The following is a 13,528-nucleotide window of genomic DNA, read 5'->3' as shown; positions in this document are numbered from 1 at the left end:
TTGCAGTTTGATCTCAGACTGCTGTGCTAGCAATCAGCGAGACTCTGTGGGCGTAGGACCCTCCAAGCCATGTGCGGGATATAATCTCCTGGTGTGCTGTTTTTTAAGCCCGTCGGAAAAGCGCAGTATTTGGGTGGGAGTGACCCGATTTTCCAGGTGCCGTCTGTCACCCCTTTCTTTGACTAGGAAAGGGAACTCCCTGACCCCTTGCACTTCCCGAGTGAGGCAATGCCTCGCCCTGCTTCGGCTCGCACACGGTGCGCACACCCAGTGACCTGCGCCCACTGTCTGGCACTCCCTATTGAGATGAACCCGGTACCTCGATGGAAATGCAGAAATCACCCCTCTTCTGCGTCGCTCACGCTGGGAGCTGTAGACCAGAGCTGTTCCTATTCGGCCATCTTGGCTCCTCCCACTCTTGAATGAATTTTCATATTTTAATAATACTGGGCATTTTTTCACCTAAAAGATGGTATTTGGATCAAACGAATATGTAACAAAAGTGACTTATTTAGTTTCTCAGAGTTTCAGTGTTCTTATATTTAAAATGAGAGAGTAGGGCTATAAGATCTAAGTATCCTTGTTTGAAATTCTATTACTTTATGAGAAAATCTCAACAATTACTAATACAATAGAGCAAACATAAACATATATTTGTCCTTTGGAAATCTTTGTGACATTTGAGAAGTCCAGTAAGGATTGTGTGTCTTGTGAAGCTTGCAATTACAAGAAGTGCAAATACTTTCAGATTTGTTTTGGCGTGACGTACCGTAGATTTCTTTTACCAATGTTGACTATCCACTGAAGTCTGGACTCTAAAATTCTTCAACATTCAAATTCACTGCCTGAGGAAAAACACATGGGTAGAACAGAGAATGAGACTATGGCATTTAATTATTAAATCAGTACATGTGCCTGACTTGCAGAAGCTAGGTACAGTTTAAATCTGGTTACAAGAAGTCAATCATCCATTCTGCAAAATTCTGAAAGCATGCAATCATACCTTTTGCATTTGAAAGCGCTTGAAAGGTACAACAGTCTAGTGTATAACTAATTAACTAACTAGAAAGGAAAACATTACATTTGCATTGGGCACATTATATGACCTTTTTCTTTTGAACTTTTCAAACAGTATTGTAGTATGACAGGCATTTTCCTTTTACATAGTCACAGAGAGTTCTTACAGATCCTGCATGAACTCACAGAGGATGTGAGAAGGAAGTTTGTGGTTTTTCTTGCTCTTCTGTCTGTAAAACAGCTGTATTTGATTCTTCTTTGTTTTGCCCTAAGACTGTGATGATTTTGCTGTGAGATTTTTTAGACACCAACAACAGTTATAAATAAATATATTGTTTTAATGTGAGCTTAAAATTATGCAAGGCATGATTCTGTGTACCGTACATGCATCATCTTATTTAATATTCACAGAAATCCTAAGAAGTATGTATTCTTATGATACTTATTTTACAGCTATGGAGAAACTGTCAATATAATTTTCTAATGCCTCCTATCTTATAAGTATTGTTAGACATCAAATCCAAAACTTTTACAGATCTCAAAGCTCCTTCTCATAATCATCCATCATGGGGTCTCAGTACTCTTTCCTGTGCACCCATCCACACATATCTTGGTCTCTTCTAGTGCATGGATAAATGGGAGGAGAGCTTAATTTTCAACTGTAGCTATAGAAGAAGAAAGAAGTGTTTCTCATACCACATTAAAGTCAGTTCAATAAAACTAGTATTGGTTAATTTGCTAAGATATTTTATTTCCCTTAAGCATCAAAATGACTTTTTACATGTATCTAGCAGAATGTCCTTACTATATTTTCTTCCATTTTCATGGGTTCAAGTGTGAAAAGTATGCAAGAAAGCTGCAGCTGTGCTTAAAACTTTCATTTTCTATGTGTGGTTCTTTTGATCCTGCAATGAAAGGCTACAGAAGGAAAAAGCATGAATTTCTTTATTTTGAGAAAAATTCATTCCCCACTTGCTCAATAGATTTGAAAAATCCAGTCAAATTCCCAGGTAGGGTAGTAATATTTTCAGTAATGTTCATGTAGATTATCTCTTTCTTTGAGTTGAATAGAAACTGCTCTGTGATACGGGCAAAATATGTTTCAAACCACATAATTGGTCGGAAACCAAGAAAAAATATGTCATTATAAGGGTATCTTTCTCTTTATGGCAAATAAAGGTAGAGAGGTTGACGATACAATGCAGACAAGAAATTGCACTTCTATTCTGAGTGGCTTTCTCAGATAATCTCTAGAGGCTTTACAAGAATTAAAAATTCTTAATAGCAACATCAAACTTCAGTTACTTTGGTTTAGATTTTAAAACAGAAATTGATTTAGCATTTTAGATCTCTACTGGGGATTACTTCTGCATTCATGAAAGATGTTGTTAGAGGCAGGCATACCATATGACCAATATGTGCTGATACAGGCAAAGATTTTTATAGTTTCCAGGAAGTCACAAAGATGCTTCCGTAAGAACTGCAGGAATTGACCGCCCCAATCTGTGAGAGTTGAGGATGGGAATTTAAATACATGGTTATTAGTGTAGAGAGCAGTTTGCACAGGTATCTTGGAACTGTCCTCATCTATTCTTTTCATTGTTATTGCTACTATTTTTATAGAGCCCCAGGTGTCCAGAGTACCTCAAAAGTGATGTGAAACACAATGAAACAAAACACCTCTTGCAAATTCAACCTTGTGGTTATGATTTCAAGTATCACATCTGTTCTAATTAGCTCATAAGCAGATATGGAGCCTTATGTAATAAAATATCATAGGAGTTAGTTACATTATTCTCAGTCTCACTAAAAATAACTGTACTTGACAGTTTGAGTAGCTTTTGTGAACATTGAATATTTTTAGGAGAACATGAAAATTAGAAGAGGCTTTCTAAATATTTCTTAGTAAAACTTACTTAACAAACAATAAGGAAAAAAGACACTTAGATAAAGATAGAATAAACAAATAGCTTGATATTCACATTTGGATGAAGCAATTCTCTCACATTGATAGGAAAAAAGCATAAATGTGGAGGATCTTAGGTGTTGGAATATTCAATTCTAATACATAGAATGCTCTATACTTATGAGAGAGAGGGGGAGGGGGGAAGAGAAGAAGGGGAAAAAGAAGAAGAAGAGGTAGAAGAAGAAAAATAAGGAAGGAAGAGGATGAGGAGGAGAAAGAGGAGGAAGGGGAGGAGGAGAGGAAGAAGAAGAGGAAGAGAAGGAAGGAGGAAGAGCACAGAAGAAGAGGAAGAAGAGGTAGAAGAAAAAGAAGAAGGAAGGAAGAGGAGGAGGAGAAAGAGGAGGAAGGGGAGGAGGAGGGGAAGAAGAAGAGGAAAAGGAGGAAGGAGGAAGAGCACAGAAAATTATGGAAATAAAGAATTGATATCAGTAAGAATTAGAAAGAGAAATTTTACATTAATTTACCTTATAGGAGATGGAAACAGGACAATAATATTTAGTATATAAAATGTTATTTAAGCCTGATAATTTATAAAATAACTAATTAGACTATAATCACACTGAGGAGAGGGGCCCTAGTGATCTACCAGCATAAAGTCCATCACAAAATAGGTAAAATTAGTGATTACCTAATGCTTGTCAAATAACATGGGGATAATAATTTGCTGCTTAAATCCCTGCAAATCTAGTTATCTTTAGATTAAGATTAAAGTTTCATGGTAAAGAATATTTTCAACAAATGGTGCTTGCACAACTGGACATCTGCATTCAAGAGAATGAAGTTGTACACTTACCTCACACTATATACAAAAATTAAAAATCAATCAAAGATCTAACTGTAAGAGTGAAAACTATAAAACTCTTAGAAGGAAACAGGTGTTCTTCATCACCTTGGATTAGGCAATGGTTTCTTAAATGTGACACCAAGAGCAGAAGTAATATAGTAAATAAAATAGATAAATTAGACTTCATCAAAATTCAAATCTTTTGTGTTTATAAGATATCATAAAGGAGGTGAAAAGGCAACCTACAGAATGGGAGAAAAATTTTGCTAGTAAAATATTTGATAAGGTACTTTTACCTAGAATATATGAAGAATATTTATAACTCAATTATTTTAAAAAGACAGATAATATAATTTTTAAATGTACAAAGCATCTGAATAGACATTTCTCCAAAAATATAAACAAATGGATAGAACCCGTGGACATGGCAAACCAGGTTATCAAGTACAAGGCTGCAGTTGCCTGGGAGGCTGGAAAGCCTCTCTCCACAGAGTAGGTAGAGGTGGCACCCCCAAAGGCTCATGAAGTTCAAATTGAGATTGTTGCCACTGTGGTTTGCCACACTGACGCCTATACCCTGAGCAGAGCTGGTCCTGAGGGTTGTTGTCCGGTGATCTTGGGACATGAAGGTGCTGGAATTGTGAAAAGTGTTGGTGAGGGAGTTACTAAGCTGAAGGCGGGTGACACTGTCATCTCACTTTACATCCCACAGTGTGGAGAATGCAAATTTTGTCTAAATCCTAAAACTAACCTTTGCCAGAAGATAAAGTCACACAAGGGAAAGGATTAATGCCAGATGGTACCAGCAGATTTACTTGCAAAGGAAAGATAATTTTACATTACATGGGAATCAGCTCATTTTCTGAATACACAGTTGTGGCTGATATCTCTGTTGCCAAAATAGATCCTTTAGCACCTTTGGATAAAGTTGGCCTTCTAGGTTGTGGAATTTCAACTGGTTATGATCCTGCTGTGAACACTGCCAAGCTGGAGCCTGACTCTGTTTGTGCCGTCTTTGGCCTGGGAGGAGTTGGATCGGGGGTTACCATGGGCTGTAAAGTGACTGGTGCATCCCAGATCATTGGTGTGGACATCAATAAAGATAAATTTGCAAGGGCCAAAGAACTTGGAGCCGCTGAATGCATTAGTCCTCAGGATTTTAGTAAACCCACCCAGGAAGTGCTCATTGAGATAATGAGCACTGATGGAGGAGTGGACTATTCCTTTGAATGTACGGGTAATGTGAAGGTCATGAGAGCAGCACTTGAGGCATGTCACCAGGGCTAGGGCACCAATGTGGTGGTTGGAGTAGCTGCTTCAGGTGAAGAAATTGCTGCTCATCCATTCCAGCTGGCAACAGGTCGCACATGGAAAGGCATTGCCTTTGGAGGATGGAAGAGTATAGAAAGTGTCCCAAAGTTGGTGTCTGAATATATGTCCAAAAAGATAAAAGCTGATGAGTTTATGACTCACAATCTGTCTTTTGATGAAATTAACAAAGCCTTTGAACTCATGCATTCTGGAAAGAGCATTCGAACTGTTGTCAAGATTTAATTCCAAAGAGAAAAATAACATCCATCTTGTCGTGATCTGATGGGAGCAGCCTAACAGGCAGGGAGAAGCTCCTCCAAGCTCACAGCCTCGCAGACCTTCAGCAGCAACTCCAGAGAATAGTGTGATGTGTGTAATTCATGAATTTCTGTAATCAAGGACAAGGACAATTTAGTCATGAACCTGTTTTCTGGACCATCCTCCACATAAATAATTGCTAGCTCATTAAGGAATATTTTAACATAATAAAAGTAATTTCTACCAAAAAAAAAAAAAGACATACAAATGGCCAATAAGCACAAAAAATGTGTCCAGGCTGGGTGCAGTGGCTTATGCCTGTGCTCCCAGCACTTTGGGAGGCCTAGGTGGGTGGATCACCTGAGTTCAGGAATTCGAGACCAGCCTGACCAACATGGAATAACACTGTCTCTACTGAAAATACAAAATTAGCCAGGCGTGGTGGCGCATGCCTGTAATCCCAGATACTTGGGGGGCTGAGGCAGGAGAATTGCTTGAACTTGGGAGACAGAGATTGTGGTGAGCTGAGATTGTGCCATTGCACTCCAGCCTGGGCAACAAGAGCGAAATCCTGTCTCAAATAAATAAATAAATAAATAAATAAATACAATTTAAAAAATGTGTCCAATGTTATTAGCCATTAGGGAAATGCAAATCAAAACCACAATGAGATACTATCTCACATTCATTAGATTGACTAAAATTAAAAAGACAGATAATAACAAGTGTTGGTTAAGATGGGGAGAAAGTCTATTCCTCATATTGCTGGTGGGAATGTAAAATGGTGCAGCCACTTTGCAAAACTATCCAGAAATTCTTCCTAAGGTTAACATTTGAGTTAAAATAGAGTTAACATTTGACTCAGCAATTGTACGCCTAGGTATATACCTAAAAGGAATGAAAATATATGTCCACATGAAAACTTGGACATAAATGCGTGTGGTGCCATTATTCATAATAGCAATATAGAGATAAATTCTCAGCTATCCATCAATTTATGAATGAATAAATACAGTGACACATATCCACACAATGGAATAGTATCTGGCAATAAAAAGGAAGTATTGCTACTTGCTACAACATGGATGAATCTCAAAACTTTGTACTAAGTGAAAGAAGCTATCACAAAAGACCATATATTATTGCATTTGTAAGAAATGTCCAGAAGAACCAAATCTATAGAAACAGAAAGTAGATTAGTGTTTGCCTGATACTGGGGCGAAACGGAGAGTAACTGTTAAAGGATATGAAGTTTCTTTTGGGGGTCATGACAATCCCCCCAAATATTCTAAATTGACTATGGTGATGTTGATACAACTCTGTAAATATACTAAAAACCATTGAATTGAATATTTTAAATGTGTGAACTGTATGGTATATGAATTATGTCTCAACTGTGCTGTTCCAAAATAAAACAATGTAAATGTGTTTCAGATATTTCAATGACAGTCTGAATAGTCTTTTCCATGAGGAAAGAAAAACTAGATGCAAAGTATGAAGAGATTATCAAAAGATACCAACCTAAAAATAGAAATGTCATGACAACTGAATTGCTTTAGGAAAAGTTTGCAATTTTTTCAAAAAGTAACATCATCTAACATGTTAATTTATTCTCCTTATCAAATAGGTTTATAATATAAACAAAGGCAAAAAAAATGTTTCATGACATTAATCTGTCTTAGCTAGGGTTTCACAAATTTTTCATTAACTATAAATAGGGCCGGCCAAATTGTTCAGAAGATGCAGAAAAGCATCTATCACCACTTGTAGAAAAAGTTCAAATGTAATGGTCTTCTGACTGGATCATAGAAATCATTTTAACATGCAATATGCATCATATTGGGAAACTTGGTGGAACTTAGGTGTCAAAACAAAACAAAAAAAAACAAGTTAGAAGAGCATAACAATAAGAACAGAAAAAATTATATAAATTGGATAAGGCCATAAGAAACACAGAGGGGATAATTATAAAAGTTGTATAGCACCACCCACTAGACCAAAAAAAAAAAAGTCTAGCTGCTACTGGCAAGCTATGAAACACAATGAAGAAACATATTTTCCAACATACTCATATGCATGAAAGACAATAACACTATCCCATCTGTGGTCTGTTATGTCATATTGCAATGTCGTAGTTATTCTGGGTTTGGAGAGGGCTCCCTCAACAGATGTACCTACAACCTGTCCCACAACACATTCTCCTGAGGTAGAAGAAGTACATTAGAGCTCAAATGACATTATTTTTCATATACAGCCATACACTGGAAAAGAAACAACAGATTGAAGTGAGTGGAAATGGAGATGTTAGTAGGTGATGAGGACCCCAAAAATCACAAATTAACATTTATGTAATCATAAAGCATAATATAATGTAATCGGTTATAATATATTGATTGTACCTGACAACTGTGGACATTTTTATAGTTTTCAAAGCGCTTCCAACTCCTTCATTAGATTCACTCTTGCCTAAAAAGCAAAGCTGAGCATTTTACAAATAACGCAAAGAAGGCTTAGAGAGTTCAATTATGCTTCTGATACTCGAGTAGGAGTACCCGTGTATGAGGAATGATGCCAGTGGGAAATGCAATGCCATATGAGGAAAACGGAAAGATGAAGGATTTTCTTCGAGCTTTAATTCTGCATCAATACAGATAGAATCTTGTCTGGTTCAAGGTGTGTGTGTGTGTGTGTGTGTGTGTTTATGTTTATTATATCATGAAATATAATTTATTGTTTAATAATAAATACATATGTATCACAATTCCAACTATTATATATATATATATATTCCAACATATACATATATATTTCTCCAATTCCATCACGAGCTCCCAAGTCGAAGCAGCATCGTCTCCTAAAGCAGAGCCTTGTTAATCTCTTTCCTTCATTCTTGCTGCCTCCCATTTCAGTCTCTTTCCCATGTAGCAGGCAGAGTGATGTTCAACTTGTAAGTTAAATGAATGCACATCTCTGTTCGATATCATCCAATATCTTTCTATCTAACTCAGAGTCAAATCCAAAGTTCTTAAGATGACCTAAAGTTTTATACCGTATGGATCTCTAATAATGTTGTGACCTCCGCTCCTATCCCTCAGTCCTCTCCAACCTCCAATTATGATCCTCCAATATATCCTGAATGTTCCCACCTCTGTACCTTGTCACCATTCCCTCTACCAAGGATACCCTTCCCCTCATATCCACGTGGTTCTCTACCTCACTTTATCTGAAATGCTTTCCCTGAGCCCCCTATCTAAACACTAGAAAGACAAACACAATTCTTTAGTTTGTTTTATTTATATGACGTAGAACTATCTGAAACTATCATTTATCTGTATCTTATCCGTGTCAGTCTCCACTGCTAGAAATAAGCTCCATGTGGGCAGGCCTTTGGTCTCTTTTGTTCACTGCTTTATCCTCAAAGCTTAAAATTATTCTTGAAACAAAATGGCGTTAAATAAATTTTTCTTAAATGAATGAGTGACAAACAATAATAAAAATACAAAATAATAGTAATTATATCTCTTATTCTGCTTCTCACAACAACACTCATCAGTAGAAATATTTAATCTCATTTTTACAGCCAAACAAATTCAGGCTCAGAAAAGTTAGGTTGTACACCCAAAAGCTCAGAGCTCTATAGCTCAATTTTTACTCAGATTTGAACCTGATAGCACTGCCCCCTGTTTTCAAGACATTTCTTTAAGCCCTGAGGTTCCTTGGAGGTTCCCTATGGGCTGCTGTCATCCTTAAGGGAAGGGCTAGCTGTGGGGTTTCAGGTTCCATTGCCGCCATTTCAATCAAGTGTCTGATTCTTCTTTAAGATATGAAGCTTCATGTAAGATTTCATTTAAAATACTTTTTTAAAGTATTGTTTCCAAGACCTATAGAAAGAGGTCATGTAGTATATGGCATTATATAGTGTGTGGTATAAAAATATATATAAATGAGTGATTTACTAGGTAATAGGCATGTTTATTTTGCACCCCCAATGAGGAAAAGAGTAAACTTTTTCTTCTTTGTTTTTCTTCCCCTCTAGTGAATGTGAATTGTGTAAAACACTGCACTTGGTGCTATGGAATATGCAGAGTTGAATAAAACATGCTCTCTTGAGTACTTATATACAAACTAGAAATGTAAAATAAATTGTTAGATATATCATTTACATTTTGTGATATATCTCAGAAGAATTTAACTTGAAATCAGGATATGGAAATCTTAACTTCCTAGAGCACAATCTGAAAGTCAAGGAAATTTAAGATTTTCAGAACTAAAATATCTGATATATAATCAGTGCATGAGAGTTCATATTTATACCTGGAAGAGGCCCTCATTGTGTCTGTTAGGGGCTGCTGATTCACACCTCACACACACTTGAAACATGTTTCTATCTTTTCTTCCTCCATTCTTTCCTTTCTTCCTTTTCCTTTTTCTAAGATTTCAGCATAATGGAAGAATACAATTAAAAGTGGGGAGAAGACAGCTAAATTAAGTTCCTACACATGAGTGGAATATAAGAGCTGATAACCTGGTAATGAGAGAGCTGGAAAAAAAAAAACCTTGACCAATGACCATCACAATATACAGGAAAATGTGTTCACATCTCTCTTTGCAGATAGGGAGTTAATAGTTAAAATAACATGTTTTACTAACTGTTAGAATTTAAATGGGAAATCTCAATATTTGACAATATCTTCACAAGACAACTTTTTTTGACCAATATAGATAAGTGAGATGTCATAGTTTTGTGGGCATGTAGGAGTGTGTATATTCCACTAATAAATTCAATCCTTCGATGAGCTATTTCAAATGAATAAAACAGTTTATTATACATAGATATAACATATAGCACTACATTATAAATCCTTCATGCATGATTTTATTACTTTTATTTTCATGTTTACTGGGTAACGTCGTAAAATAACGGCCCTGTTAAGGTAATTAATGTTGAATTACAGTGGAAAGCCAATTGAATTATTTGTGACATTCATATTAATACTAAATGAGTCCACTGTGATTAATGCTGTTAAATAGATACTAGAGGAATTAATATTGATTAGACAATTATTTTAAAGTGTTGCTGTTTATTGCAATTTATACCAACTTCTTTTTTGAGTAAACCTTCCTTTAGTGATGGCATCCAGTGCAAACTGTGTAATCATCCAGGGAGCCTGAACGATGGGCACACAGTTTTGTGTTGTGTTGTGTGTTGTTTGTTGCATTTAAAATGGCAAAATATGAAACTTTCTTTTGCTCTGACCTCCTTAGTGATGGCCTACTTATGCTCCCTAAACATCCCAATGTTTTTTTAACAAGTTCTGAATCATTGCCTGTAACTTTTCCCAGATTCAGTGTGCCCCTGAATCCTATGTGTGGTTGCCTAAGATCTACCTGTTCCTTAAGGTCTGTCACGTTCAGTCACCCATTTGACACCTTTTTAAACCACCCAGTTAAACTTAGTTACTGCATAGTACTTTATAAGTGCTAGAACACTAGCACATCATTTGAGGTTTAGGATATGATACCCTAAGATGATGTTCTCATTTTAATATATACTTATATAAATATATCACACATAAATGTTTTCAACAATAGGTGTTTTTACATAACATGGTTTACTTTTATGGCAATTGTTAAACAATTTGTACTTATATAGGCACATTCAGATGAGTTCCCAAAGGTGGTAGAAAATATTGATAGTTATTTCTGTTCTTGTCATTTATCTGTGAGACTGTCTTGTGGGAATGGGGAGAATGAGAATCAATTTAAGCTCCACCCTTCTGATCTTCAGACAGAAAACTGTGAGGATCAAAAGTATATCTGAACCTCAGTATCTTTTGTGAAAATATGTAATAAGTCATGTTGTCAGGTAGTTACACAAGAATTGTGCAGATCTTTTGAAAAATGAATTAAATAAAATAATTCGAAACTATTAATTAAACAACTATGGAAGCTAAAACTTTTTTTTTTTTTGAGACAGAGTCTCGCTCTGTCACCCAGCCTGGAGTGCAATGGCACGACCTCGGCTCACTGCAACCTCCACTTCTGAAGTTCAAGAGATTCATCTGTCTCAGCTTCCTGAGTAGCTGAGATTACAGGCATGTGCCACCACGCCTGGCTAATTTTTTTTCTTTTTTTTTTGTATTAGTAGAGACGGGGTTTCTCCATGTTGTCCAGGCTGGTCTCGAACACTTGACCTGGTGATCCACCTGCCTCGGCTTCCCAAAGTGCTGGGATTACAGGTGTGAGCCACCGCATCCAGCCACTAAAACATTTTTATGCAGAAACAGCTGGTTATATATATCAGATGAAATTTCTCTTCTTAATAAAACTTGTGAGCAAATTTTCTCCATCAGATCCTGATACCAGGGAAGGGTTTCCTGAATAGCATAAGGAGAGCATTGAGAGAGGCTTACCTTCTGTAGTCTATCAGTCAGAGTTCAAAAACAATTTTATGTATACACATACATACACACACACATATATACACACATACAAATAACATAACACAAAAACGCATAACATGTATACGTGAACACATACATAAACATGTATGCATATTTACAGATACTTTTTTTTTTTAGGAATTATCTCATGTGGTTGTGAAATTTGTATGGTAGGCTAGCAGGCAGAAGTTGACACTTCAGGGTTGAAGGAGAATTTCTTCTCAGGAAAATCTCAGGGTTTTTTTCTTAAGGCCTTCAAATGATTGGATAAGGCCCACATATACCATCGAAGGGTAATCTTTACTTAAGGTGAACTGGATTGTAGATTTTTGCCATATCTATAATATATCTAAACAGCAACATCTAGGTTACTGTGTAATGAATAACTGGGCACTGTAGCCTAGGTAAGTAGACAGATAAAACTAACCATCACACCTGAAATGGCAGTATATCTGGTTGGAATAGAAGTCGCTTCTTTTCTTTTTTCTTTTCTTTTCTTTTCTTTTCTTTTCTTTTCTTTTCTTTCCTTTTCTTTCTTCTTTCTCTCTTTCTCTCTTCTCTCTCTCTTCTCTCTCTCTCTTTTCCTTTCTTTCTTCTTTCTTTCTTCCTTCCTTCCTTTCTTCTTTCTCTCTCTCCTTCCTTCCTTCCTTCCTCCCTTCCTTTTCTTTATTTTTATTTTGTTTTTCTTAATATTATGATTATCAGGGTTTTTTTTCTGTTTTAACATTTTTTAGTTTTTCATTTTTAACATCCTTTTACAGAAGTTAAGATATTGATTTTGGTAACTTGGCTTTTGCCAATCGGGATACTTTTTCTTAGCAACAGATATGTATATTTTTCAAAATAATTAGTTGTCTGTCTTAGCAACTATTTTTTTCACTATGGTCAATGATGCCTTGCTTTTTCTGCCATAAATAGTATATCATTCATTTCAAATATTGTAAAGAAAAGACAAGTTACTGTTTAACTTCCTTATTTCATTAACATCACAGCAAGTGTTGGTAATAATGGTAGATATGTATAATGATCAAATGATGAATAATCTGTATAAGAAACAGATAAGAGGTACTCTGATATTATGAACGTGAGAATAATTTTGGGTACATAAGATAATTAAAGCCAACAACTAATTGGCATTCTTTATAGTCATATTTTGGGCTTTAGATACTTTCTTATAAATATTTGAAAGCCAGAGAACTTTGCTTACCAAAATATATTCTCAGGAAAAGCTTCATATGTAGACTGATTTGTATTTTTTATTGATTCTCTTTTTCTCCATGCTTTAATAGATTTACTGAAATTAACTATGTTTCCCAACATCACAGAGTTGGTCTAGAAAATTTTGAAATATTCTTATTGTTCTCAAAGGAAAAAATGCAATCACTCACTCAAACGCTCTCTGCTTGTGTCCATGTATAATTCCTCAATTTAACTTCAAGAACTGTTTAGTGAATTTCCATAGATACCATGGCTTATTGCATTTTTCTAGCCAGGAGTATATTTAAACTGAAAGTAGTTTGTCTTGGTGTCACAACAGAAAACTGTTATTTCCCTTGTCTTTGCATGATCATGATGCAGTGAATAAAAAGATTTTTAAAAAAGAGAGAACTATAAATGGCAAAACCCAGAAGGGAATGTCTTCAGGCCTTACACCATAATAGGAACATCTATAGAAAGAAGCCATTCAAAGATTATGCTCAATTTCGATAAAAATAACTAGCATTGGAAAGTGGAGAAAATTTGTAATAC

The 13,528-nt window shown here is 35.8% G+C and overlaps 1 pseudogene; it reads left to right on the top strand.

Annotated features, from left to right (window-relative positions):
- Window positions 1–4,191: 4,191 nt before the first annotated feature.
- Window positions 4,192–5,321, top strand: LOC469229 (alcohol dehydrogenase class-3-like; annotated as a pseudogene).
- The last annotated feature ends 8,207 nt before the right edge of the window (window positions 5,322–13,528 follow it).

This window comes from Pan troglodytes, chromosome 1, assembly GCF_028858775.2.
Source record: "Pan troglodytes isolate AG18354 chromosome 1, NHGRI_mPanTro3-v2.0_pri, whole genome shotgun sequence".
NCBI classification, from domain to species: domain Eukaryota; kingdom Metazoa; phylum Chordata; class Mammalia; order Primates; family Hominidae; genus Pan; species Pan troglodytes.
This window is presented reverse-complemented; position numbering and strand designations above follow the sequence as displayed.